The 13,167-nt window shown below is 36.6% G+C and overlaps 1 long non-coding RNA gene across 1 annotated transcript in view; it reads left to right on the forward strand.

The window, feature by feature from the left end:
• Nucleotides 1-13,167, forward strand: part of LOC150084147 (uncharacterized) — a 367,749-nt gene that overhangs the window by 334,862 nt on the left and 19,720 nt on the right. The gene's annotated exons all lie outside the window — the stretch shown is intronic.

Here is a 13,167-nt window from a genome sequence, read left to right on the forward strand (position 1 = left end):
TATTCATGATCATGGTTTGATGTTGGTGGTTATAAATCATTAGGTTATAAATTTTTATTAAAGGTTATAAATCATTATAACCTTTAGCTTGTACCTCTTAGAAATCCTGAGTAGTAGTCTTGACACCCTTGGTAACTCAGACATAAGCAATGCTGAATTTGAATATGGGGAGTACAATGTATAGAGGAAGGACAGACAGGACTGGAGGGGTAATGCTCTTAGTTAAGAAGAATATTAAATCTAAGGCAGCGCATCCAGTTGACTTGGGTGATAAGTGCAATGTTGAGTCAGACTGGTGTGATATAAGCACTGGGAAAACAAAATTAAGGGCAGCAGTGTGTTATAGGCCTAATGAATGTGATGAATATATAAAAGGGCATACTGGGGAAATACAGTGGGCCAGCAATCAGAATGTCTCATAATGGAGAATTTTAACTTTCCAAATATTGAGTGGAATTTGTGGGTTGGCACTCACACACTAGCAAGACTTTTGTGGATTTATTGGATAATTGTTTTCTTCTGCAGCATGTTCAAGAGATAAACAGAGGGAGTAATACTCTTGATCTGATTATCAGCAATGGTTATTCATGCATTAAGAATCTGCAGCTAAAGAAACCCCCAGGTAGCAGTGAACACAGTGTATTGATGTGGGATTTACTTAAAGAGGTAACTACCATCAGGGGTTAAGAGAAGGGTTATTGCTTTCATAAAGTTGACTGCAGTGGTCACACTCAGTTTTTCAATTGTGTGCAGTGGGACCAACTGATGGTGTTACCAACATCAAGTTTTAAACAAGAAGCATTCAGGGAATCAAAGAAACTACTAGGCTTTTCATACCAACATAGAAATACTGTTCAAGGCTAAGACCTAAATGGATGTTAGATGAACTATTGAGACATGTGGCAGAGAATAAAAGTGTATGAGATGCATATAAAATAAGCTTCTGTATCAGGTGATACAGAAGTGTATGGTAGATATAAATTAGTCTGTAATCACATCACAAAGGAGACTAAACAAGCTAAGGCAGATTATGAGAAGTCTGGCAAAGAATAACAGCAAAATCTTCTATGCTTATATTAACAATAGAAGGAATGGGTTGAATCACACTGGGTTACGATGTGTATGGGTTAACTGTTGATGACCCTGCTCAGGTTGTGGCAAATTGAATATGTATTTTCCATCTACATTTACATATGAGGAATTATTTAGGGAAGGGGATGCCAGAAGTTTATCAAACGCCAACAATGAGCTAAATTACTTTGTGATATGATAAATGAAAGAAAGTGGAGGAGAAATTGTTGAAGATGGACGTAAAAAAGGCACCTGGGGTGACTTTTTGATGTCCATCTTTTTTGCTGCCTCTGTTAATATCCAATTATATTAAGGGAAGCAGCAAAGGAGGTAAGCAAACCCTTAGCTATGGGGGATCAAAAAGTGACATCAGTAATTAGAGACCTGTTAGCTTAACATCTGTTCCAGGGAAAATAATGGAGTCACTGGTCAAAGAAGTATTGCAGGACTATTTGGACAAGCATGCAATTATACTACAATCACAGCATGGATTTGACAAGAGGCAGTCCTGTCTAACCAATCTAATGGGTTACTATGATGCAGTAAACAAGAAACTGAATGCAAAAAATAATTTTGACAACATATACTTGGATTTCAGGAAATTTCTGATAGTGTTGTACATAAAAGTCTGCTGTTAGAAGATGAAATGTCCAAGACAATTTCTTACGGGTTTAGGTAATTAACTATATAATATCGGTGTAGATACACCATAGTTTACCCATAATTTTGAACTATGTATGTAGTGTAAAGGCATCGTTTTTATGAGTAAACTTTATTTATGGGTAAACTATGGTGTATCTACACTGATATTATATAATAAAAGACTGTTATACAAACTGGAGCAATGTGGCATTAAGACCAAGATACTTCTGTGGATAAAGGGATGGTTGAGTGGGAGAAGACAGATTGTTTGTTTGTTTGTTTGTTGTTTGGTTTTTAGGAGCATTAGCAACTAAGGCCATATTGCTCCGTGATATGCGGTGGTCATTCCCTGACCTTTCCGCATCCTCCGTATTTGGTGGTGACAGGCTCGAACCCCGGTCTACATCAAGAAGCGTGTGCTATGCACTGCTGCTCCTTCCCACCTGGCTACAGAGGCGCCCTGGGAGAAGACAGAGAGTGGTTATCAGTGGGCACTGCTCTTTGTGGACTAATGTTATTAGTGGAGTTCCCCAGGGTTCGGTGCTGGGCCGATTGTTGTTTTCAATATATTGCTGAAGGTACATCAAGCTTAATGTCTAATTTTCAGATGATACAAATGTTGCAGGGTGATTAACAACAGTCATCAGGGCAAGTTGCTGCACCAAAATCTAGAAAAATTAGGTTGACGGGCTGAGAAGTGGCAGTTAAAGTTCAACATTGACAAATGCAAGATACTGCACATGAGTAACAGTAACCTCATAGTGACTTATCAACTGTGTGACATTATACTCAAGGTAGTGCAGAATGAAAAAGACCTGGGGGTAACTGTGCAGTCAGACATGCTGTCAGGACAGCTCATGGGGGTTTTGTCAATGATATACAGAAACCTTGCTAACAAGAATAAAGAGATTATTATCCATTTATATTAGACCATGGTTAGGCCCCATCTTGAGTAGTGTATGTAGGTGTAGAGCCCCCACTTTAGGAAGGATATGTATCTGCTGAAATAGGTGCAGAGAAGGCCAACCAGATTGGTGAAGGGAATAAAAAGGTGTGTGTGTGTGTGTGTGTGTGTGTTTAATGGCACATAAGCTACACTGGGTATAGTGCACCTGTCCATAGGGGTGCATTAGGAAATAATTCAGAATTGAAGGCATTTCATTTCATTTTAAGAAAACTATTCAGAAGCAATGATATATTCCAATTTTTTTCAGAAAGCTGAAAAGTTTATTAATATTTGCCTGATCGCCAATAATATACTCTAGTGATCTAGATTGTTGAAGATTTGTTAAAGAAAGCAGGACTGATGTTCTGTCCTGTTGATAGTGAGGACAGTCAATAAGAATATGTTTGACTGTTAGTTGTGCTGAGCAGTGTTGACACTGAGGAGAATCATCACCTGTGAGGATGGATATGGATATGAGTATGAGAGATGGATATGAGTATGCCCTATTCTTGCCCTTGCAAGTACCACTTCTTCCCTTCTTGTTGTCTGGATGATAGAGTGCCAAAATTTTGGTTCATATTTCAACTGAAATAGTTTATTATTAGTCTGGGTGTGCCATAGTTCTTTCCACTATGCAAGGCATGCTGCTGTGATGACATTATAGTCCAAGGCTGAAATATGGACAGATGTCAAATTTGAAGTTGACAGATTTTTTGCAGATATATCTGCCAGTTCATTCCCCTTTATCCCTGAATGTGCTGGAATCTGACAAAAGCTACTAATTGTTGACGATGTTCAATTTCAAAGAGCAACCTCCTAATTTGGTTTAAAACAGGGTGATTAGTATAGGAGAGTTTTTCCATTGTTGTAATTGAGCTGAGAGAGTGTGTAAATTAAATATTTTGGAGATGGATAAAGATTCAAATTTTCTAGAGCTAATTTTATTCCATGTAGTTCTGCAGAAAAGTTGCTATACTCAGGTGGAAGGGAAGCTGAATTGATAGCAGAGGGGAAATACTGCTGCTGCCCCAACAGCTGATTGAGATTTGGACCCATCGGTATATATTGGCAGGAAATCAACATAGCTCTGAATATGACTTGCATGGAGTTGTTTCAGATTGAGAGTCGGTAGAAGACTTACCCCATCGAAGAAAATAAGTATCAAAGTTCAGTTGAGGAGGGGGGGGAGTCCAAGGTGGATGAAAGTAATTCATTACCTGTTGACTATTGTGAAGAGAAACTTTCCAATTCTGTGATATTTCAAAAAGCAGTAGGCCTGTTGGCCTATTTTATTGGTTTATTTCTGTATAGATTAGTTAGTTGAGGATTGAAGAGGTATGGGTGAATAGGATGCAAACAGCAACTTTTTATTTTGGCTGCATACTTCAGTGGTAACATTTTTCAGAATAAATTCAAGTTGATCATGAGATCAAAGGCAGACCTGTTTTGGCGAAAGCTATGTTGACTATTACTCAGATTTTGGTCTTCAATGATCCAACAACAAAAAGGTGTTGTTGTTTGTTTGTTTGTTGTTTGGTTTTTAGGAGCATTAGCAACTAAGGCCATATTGCTCCGGGATATGCAGTGGTCATTCCCTGACCTTTCCGCATCCTCCATATTTGGTGGCGACGGGCTCGAACCCCGGTCTAATCAAGAAGCGTGTGCTATGCACTGCTGCTCCTTCCCACCTGGCTACGGAGGCACCCAAAAAGGTGTTCTTACTAGAAAGGCTTCAGTTCTGTAAATTGCAGCATCTCAAAACTGGGCACCTGCAGCAGAGGCAGACTGGGTCAAAAATTCTTACCGGGAAAAAAAAAAAAAAAAAAACTGTATCGGAGCTCGGAGTGTAATACTGTATTGAAAATCACACCAGCCTCTATCAGCATCCATCCTCCAGCTCACTGGGGTACCCTAATAAGTCTTATGGCCAGTCTGCTCTGACCTGCAGGGAGTCCAATTGAGACATTTAAAGCCTTGAATGGATCGAGGAAGCTAAATGTTAATGGTATTCTTCCACTTGCTGAGATGACACACACAAGGTGGAATAAATTCAGATTGAAGAATAGATGCAGGATAGATTGGTTGCAGGATAGATTTGGGGAAGTTCGCCTTCAGCCAGAGGGTGGTTGATTATTGGAACAGGCTTCCATCTGTTGTGGAAGTGGATGGGTCGAATAAATTCAAGGGAGAACTAGACAAATTCTTGGAGGGTATGGAATGGTGAACTGTGGGTTTTTTTTTGGCTGTTACTATATAAGTTTTCTTTCTTTCATCATTTGCCTACTATGTCCATGGGCACTGTTCTTCTGAATTGGCTTCTATAATTCTCCCTCTCTCTCTCTCTCTCTCTCTCTCTCTCTTCCAAATTAGTCCGAACATGTGCTGCAACTAGTCAACATTCATTTACTGTCCTACTTCACACAGAACCAACTTTTCTTTCTCCTCATTTATTTATTCACCTTCTGCTTTCCGGAACAACCCCCCTTCACACATATTTCCCAAAAATTATAATCTAATTGAGGTTTAATATCAACATACATCTTTCATATTCTCAACCTTCAAACCATGTACTAAATACTATAGGTTCTAATACCTTTCTTGGGGTTTTCATTAAAAATAAAATGTTTTGGGTTAATTCTAATTATTTTCTTTAAAAAAAAAAAAAAAAAAAATTGGGAATGGGTAGTTTACCTGAAGTTGACTTTCCATGAGTACTGTTTTCCCCGTATAAATTTAGTTAGTTAGTGTGTGTGTGTGTGTGTGTGTGTGTGTGTGTGTGAGAGAGAGAGAGAGAGAGAGAGAGAGAGAGAGAGAGAGAGAGAGAGAGAGAGAGAGAGAGAGAGAGAGAGAGAGAGAGAGAGAGGCTTTGTGCAGTAAAGTTTTTACAGCTCTGGAAACAGAGAATTTTTTTTTTTTTTTTTTTTTTAACTTTTGCTGTTTTATTGACTTAAATTGGCACATTAATTTATTTTCTAGAGTAGCTTTATATTCCTAGTTACAATACTTAGTTTAATTTTTAACTTCGATAGAGATTTAAGTTATTACTTAATATCAGTAAGGGTATCCAATCCACGTGTTTTACAAGTTTCGCAGCTCCGGCAAACATGAAGTTTTTAGCTATATTTAGCCACTTTATTGACTTAACTGTTATGTTAAATTATTTTCTATAAGTAGCTTATAGACCTGGTCAAGATCCTTGGTTTATTCTGAATTTAGATAGCGAGATTTTGGAAGTTAATTCATACTTAATGTCTGTAGATTTACTGTTCGTAAGTTGCTGCTGCCACTGTTATACAATACAACGTTATATCCCGTACTGGATAGTGCTAGCTTAGTATAGCATATAGTATTATCGATTAATCAGTAAAATTGATTAATCTTGTTAAACTTCATTATCAATTAAATTGTACTTTAACTAAATAATGACATATTTTACAAACATAACATTATTAATTAATACATAACTTGATACGGAAGTTATATAACGAAACTCTGAGGTAATACTCGATATTAAAAAAAAAAAAAAAAAATACATATATAGTGTTATAACTGCATTGGGATATAAGTTTAGGGTTATAATTTTGTACTGAAATTGAATTTTATTGAAATTAAATCTGAATCATGACTCAGACCAGAGCAGCAATGCAAAAGGCTCAAGCTAATGGGAGGGCTGTGGCTCAGGGGAGAACTGATTGGGGGGAGAGTTGCCCTCTGAATCACAGCCTTTTAAAATGCACTGCTTGCTTGATGTTTGTTGAGCAATCAGGTACAGGGCATGATATTGCCAAGGGGAATTTCTTTGTGTGTGTGCAATGTAAGGAGTGTGAGGAAATCAGGCGACAACTCAGCGTTGTTATGGGCCTATACGAGAGCTTGAAGGACATGGTGGATACCCTCGAAGGATCTAAATTGAGAGGCCCATCAAGCTCTCAGCTTCCCACATCAACACCAGAGCTTGCACTTCAACATCATGCAACACAGTGGCAAACCTGTGCAGGTAGATATGAAGTTCTCTGAGCAGTGCAGATGGGCTGCAAGAGTAGCTCATGGTGTACTGTCAATGATATACAGGAATTTTTCTAGCAGAGATAAGGAGGTGATTATTCCCTTGTATAAGGCAATGGTCAGGCCACACCTAGAGTACTGTATACAGGTCTGGAGGCCTCATTTCAAGAAGGATGTAGAGCTGCTGGAACGAGTACAGAGAAGGGCAACAAGATTAGTGAATGGAACAAAGGGGTGCTCTTACGAAGAAAGGCTTAAGTTTTGCAAATTACAGTGTCTGGGGACTAGGCACCAGCGAGGTGATCTGATAGAGGTGTATAAAGCCTTGAATGGTTTGAGCATGCTCAATGCTGATGGGATTCTTCCTCTTGCTCAGAGTAATCACCTGAGAGGGCATAAATTCAAATTGAGGAAAGACAGATGTAGGATAGACGTGAGGAAATTTGCCTTTAGCCAGCGGGTGGTTGGTTGGTGGAACAGACTTTCATCCCTTGTCATGGAAGTTGATAGCCTAAATAAGTTTAAGGCTCAGCTGGACAGGTATTTCCAAAGAACAGAGGGGTGAAGTGGAAGTGGTTTTTTTTTTTTGGCTGATGCTGCATAAGCTTGCTTTCTTGCATCAAATGCCTCTACTAATGCTAATGCTAAAAACCCCAAGGCAAAATGCGCCGTTCCACAGGAACTAGTAGTTGTCGGTGACTCTATTGTCAGGGAAACGGGGAACATATTGTGTAAAAAAGATAGGTGGAACAGGACCAGGGTATGTCTGCCAAGGGCAAAGGTTGATGACGTAGAGCAGATATCATCTTTTAAGGGCACAAAAGGTGATATTGTTGCACACGTTGGCACTAATGATATTAAGAATAGGAGACCGATGGAATTACTAAACAAGTACAGGTCACTGTTAAAAAAAAGTCTTGAATTAGGATTGAATTTGAAAGTGTCTGCAATGCTGCCCAGACACAATCGGAGGGAATATATGATGAGAGTCTTGTCAATCAATTCGGCCCTGGAAAGATTGAGCCTTGCACAAAAGGTAGAATTTTTCTCAGTCTGGTCTGTGCTTGTTAACAGGAGAGACTGCTTCTACAGGGATGGGATACACTTAAATAGAAAAGGTGCAAGAATATTTGCTGATGCAATCGAGGCAGTGTCCTATAGGTGGGTCAGAACTGCTAGATTGGGGAGGGATACACGGACTAATAGATTAACAGTAGCCACTGGCAGAGGTGAAAGTGATTCTTGTACTGCTTCTATTGGAATGAGCAGCAGCCTGGAAAACAAGATGCAGGGGATTTCAAAGACTGCTGGGAGTCATTGTGGTACAAGTAAACACATGGGTTGTGTTAGGGTAGCTAAGAATAGGAACAGGTGCATGTATACTTGTGTGTGTACACCAATGCTAGGAGTTTGGTAAAGAAATTTGATGAATTTGAGGTGTCAAAACATCAAAGGCAAATATTGTTGGGATATCAGAGACGTGGTGTCACACAGATATAAGGAATGCAGAATTGGAATTTGGGGAGTACAATGTGTACAGGAAGGATAGGTAGGATAGGAAGGGAGGAGGGGTTATGCTATTAGTTAAGAAACAAAATCCAAGGAGGTACAAGCCAGTCGACATTGCGGGACAGTGCAAGGTAGTGCAATAACATGGCAACTCATTGTGAAGGCATTCAACAATGAGATGCAATTAAAATGATGTGTTAAAACTACCTTGGTAGTAGAAATTGTGTGTGTGCATTACCTATGCATAAGTAAACGCCTTCATACTCTAGGCAATTAGCCAAGAAATATCTTTTAGATCACAAGAAGTGATTTAAACAACTGATGCAGTGCAACAATTCTCTCAGATTTGATGGATTCAATATGTCACAGAAGCAGTAAATATTCCATTGGAAATTTTGAAGGCAGCTATGGAACACAATACTGTCTTGATTGCTTATTAGAAAAGAATGGTGATGTGGACAAAATAATGGTCATGCTCATTAATTAAGATTAAGGAAAAACTATTTGCATTTTTCCCCTAAATGAATCATTTTTGTTCCCCCTTGGTGATCCAATTTCAAACATTTTTTTTTTTTATTTTTTAAAATGTGCCGATTACAATGCAAAAAAAATCTTTCTGATACAGCCTAGAGTTTCAGTTATTGTTCTTGTTGTTTGGTTTTTAGGAGCATTAGCAACTAAGGCCATATTGCTCCGGGATATGCAGTGGTCATTCCCTGACCTTTCCGTATTTGGTGGTGACGGGCTCGAACCCCGGTCTAATCAAGAAGCGTGTGCTATACACTGCTGCTCCTTCCCACCTGGCTACGGAGGTGCCTCAGTTATTAAATTTTAAAAGTGGGAAAGGACTTTATCATACCCCACAAATAATTAATTGTTACCTATGTAATCATACTGTTAAGTTAGCGGGTGTACCACTTTGAAACTGGCTCTCACTGTTACATATAGCAAATAACCAACATTTACTTAGAGCAACACCTTGGAATGCTAAAGAATTGCTTACTGAAGCAGAAGAAGAGTTTTCTAGATCATGCTAGATCAATAGTGGTTTGGTGTCGATTTCTAGTCTCACTTGATCGTTAGTGTTTATTTGCAATGATTATAATAAGTAAATAATTAAAAAAAAAAAAAAAACTTGATGATGCTGTTATATAATAATGAATTTGAAATGAAATGATTACGAAGACCTGATTTAAATGTTGTGGAAAAGCAATATTTACCTTTTTTTTTATTGCAATTCACCAACTGAAATCAACAGTGCTCACTACTGAAGATATGGTTTCCTGTCTAGAAATTTGCATGTTATTGAAGAATAACACAGGAGCATCAGAATCCTTTTTGCAAAAAAGGAGAAAGGACTGGGTTTTAGGATTGAAGTTAACCAAGTTTTTTTCTCACGAAGTATGAATTGATAAGTTGGGATGTATCTTGATGTAAGAGATCTTACACCAGACACAAAAGATCCTTAACTTACATAGTAAACCAGAGCAGTACTTACATTTTATCAGGCACAAATCTATTCTAATGGTCCAACTGCATTCTTGTATCTCAAATGACAGTTTACCAATGAGTTTGAACTGTATATGAATTCAAACAGAACATCTTCTAGGGAAAAATATTAAAGTAATCTGTTAGTATGATATTCTTTGAAAAATTATAGCATAAAAACATATCAACTGGATGTTACAGCATAGAAAATAACATCCATCATATATACATAAAAGGAAATTGTCAGAAATATTAAAATATTTCTGACAGCTTCACTTGTGACTTTTTACTCAATTTCACTTATAAAGTCTTAAGTTCTTAAATATATCTCTTAATTACAATGCAGCTAATAATGTCATTACTTAATTTTACAAAATCAGTTTTTAATAATAAAATAATTACACTTATTCAGCACTGCAGCTAAACTGCTATTATTAATAACAGCTTAAAATTTAAGATTAATTTAAAGGGTATTAAAAACAAAGTTCTCCTTTACATTTTTTTTTTAATACTCTTAAAACTAACCACCAGCTTTAATCCATTGTTAATAAATATTAATATATTTTATTAACAATGCAAAGAGAGTAACTATTTCAACCAGGTTAATTAGCCTATGTAATGTGCTACAAACAATAAGTCTTAAATAGGGCTTTTTTTATACGAGTAAACAATCCCTAATGATAAACATATGACAAACATTACTATTTAACTTGTAGGAAGGTGCATGGGGATTGGTTCCACATGCTAGTCTACAGGTTTAAAGGCAGTTCTTACATAATTTCATTGCATTCCATATGGAATGCAATGAAATTATCAGCCTCTTCTGTCACACTACCATTAGCTTTATTATTTATTTACTGAGCAACTGGAGAACTTTGAACACTTAATAAGATTTGGAAGTGCCTCTTAATGCCTCTAAGAGCATTAGTAGACATTTCCAAATCAAACTCTCCAGATGAAAGTCCCATTATAAAGGTATGTGGAGCAGAACCAGAGTGTGTTTGCCAGGAGCAACAATTGATGATGATAACAACAGATTATCAGATTTTAATGGGGGGGAAAGAGAGCATTATTACTCATGTGGGGACTAATGATATTAAATGAACACAACTTGACAATTTGTTGGATAAATATAGGATCATGCTGAAAAAAATGTCACGAGTTAGGTCAGAATGGGTATGTTTACAATTCTGTCCAGACATGATAGAAAGGATTATATGCTGAAAGTTCCTCAAATGGATTAACTCAACACTTGAGGAACTCTTCAAGGCTTTGGTGGGGGAGGGTAATTTTTCAGTGTGGTCCACACTTTTAGGAAGAAGGAATCTATTTTGTAGAGATAGTATGCACTTGATAAAGGTAGTGCAAGGATTTTTGAGATTGGAATGGAGTTATACTGCAGTCACAGCATGTATTTAGTGAGGGGAAATCTTGTCTGAGCATTCTGATTGGATACTGACACGGTAAGAAAGAAATTTGATGCAAAAAATTGACATCATAACACTTATATTTACAATAGCTTGTTTTTTTTTTTTTTTTCCATGCCTTAATCATAATGCATGAAAAAATAAACATCGGTATTTTACTTAAACGAGAATAATGAATGAAAATAAAAATGAATAAAATAAATGTTAAATCAAATTGATGAGCTTGCAAAGTGATCGTGTTTCTTGATTTGAATCTGGAAATAAAAAAAAAATAAAATAATAATAAAAATAAAATAATAAAAAAATATATATACACACACACACATATATGAATGCAAATAATGCAGGCATATCGGTACATATGATTTCAATAATCTGTTTACAGGTATTTCGCATTATAATTTAAAAATGGTTTCGAATGATTATTATAAAGCATATAACAGTGTTATTCCATGTGATAAGTTATACTGGGATAATTTAATAGACTTATGTTTATTTAATTGTTTATGGTAGTGCTGTTTATAGACAGCATATGGGAGCATGTAGTTCATGTATTGTGGCCAATCTATATTTGCATCACTATAAAAGTTTAATAACAGTACTATACTTTATAGATATATCGATGACCTTATTGCTATTAATGAGCCAAATTTTTTACAAGAAATGGCCATATTTTATCCTACGAATCTGGAACTTGAACGTACAAATAAAGAGTTTTCTGGCAGCCACATTTCTAGATACTGATATTAAAATTACATCTAATAAAGTAGTTACTATAGTATATGATAAATGTAGAGATTTTAATTTTGAGACTGTCAATCTCACATATTGGCATTCAAACATATCCCGCAGAATTCATAGCAATATAATTCTATCGCAAGGATTAAAATTAATTAGAATATGTAATAGTCCCAATAATATTGTAGTTTCTCTTACAGAATTTATTAACAAGCTAAGTAAAAATGGTTTCCCTCTTAAATTCATATTTAAGTACTTATGTAGAGCTATTTACATAGCTATAAAACTATAGGTGCCTCCGTAGCCAGGTGGGCAGGAGTAGCAGTGCATAGCACACGCTTCTTGATTAGACCGGGGTTCGAGCCCTTCACCACCAAATACGGAGGATGCGGAAAGGTCAGGGAATGGCCACCGCATATCACCGGAGCAATATTGCCTTAGTTGCTAATGCTCCTAAAAAAAACCAAATAACAATAACGATAAAACTATGGCATAATAATATTTGCTCCCATACTATAGTTAGGAATTTGGGGATTTACTAAATTGATGTCTTATTCTGAGCTTAATATGCACATATTAAGCACTTCTCATAGAGCTGTTGATCTGTGTCTTACGCTCTGAAAAAAATTGTACTCATAGTTGTTCTATGGGAAGGAATACATTTTTTTTTTTTTTTTTTTTTTTTTGTTCAGAGGTCACTTATGTCCACAATGCTTTCAATTGAAGGATACCTTTTTCCGTAATTGCATGACAGTAGAGGGAGCTTTGAACTTTCTTTCACTTCATGCAGCAGCTTGGGTTTATCCACGTTTTGTTTGCTCTGCTCCAATGTATCGGTAAAATTTTGCTTTGTTCAGATGTATTGGTTAATTTTTCTTTTCTATTATTATGGCATTTAACTTTAACCTTAATTCTATATTAGAGTCGTTCAATCTTAATTGGATTAGTACAAGTTTCTTTACACAACAAATTACCAGGAATCCTGCTAAGGGACAGGAATGTACACCCCTAATTCCAAAGTTTGCTGTCTTTACCTCTACTTTTATCTTTATGCTATCTAACTCTTGTATCTTATGACTCAAAATCTATTAGGGTAATTCGAGGTACTATTGCTATACTTGTTGCCTATTCCTCTCACCTAATTTTTTGGGCTTATGCCCTCACTATTCTTTCCTCCTGTCTGTTTTGCTACGGAAACAGAAATACTTGTGTAAATATTCCATTAATGTTTAAGAGTTTGGCTATCTGTAGGGCTAGCAGTTATATTTTGTCAGTCTGCCGTTCTAATTTTTATTAAGAGTCTTATATTTATTTGGTTACATTAGCTCTTTTAGCTACTTA

This window comes from Mastigoproctus giganteus, chromosome 6 (assembly GCF_048544385.1).
Source record: "Mastigoproctus giganteus isolate SK-2022 chromosome 6, ASM4854438v1, whole genome shotgun sequence".
In the NCBI taxonomy this organism is placed as follows: domain Eukaryota; kingdom Metazoa; phylum Arthropoda; class Arachnida; order Uropygi; family Thelyphonidae; genus Mastigoproctus; species Mastigoproctus giganteus.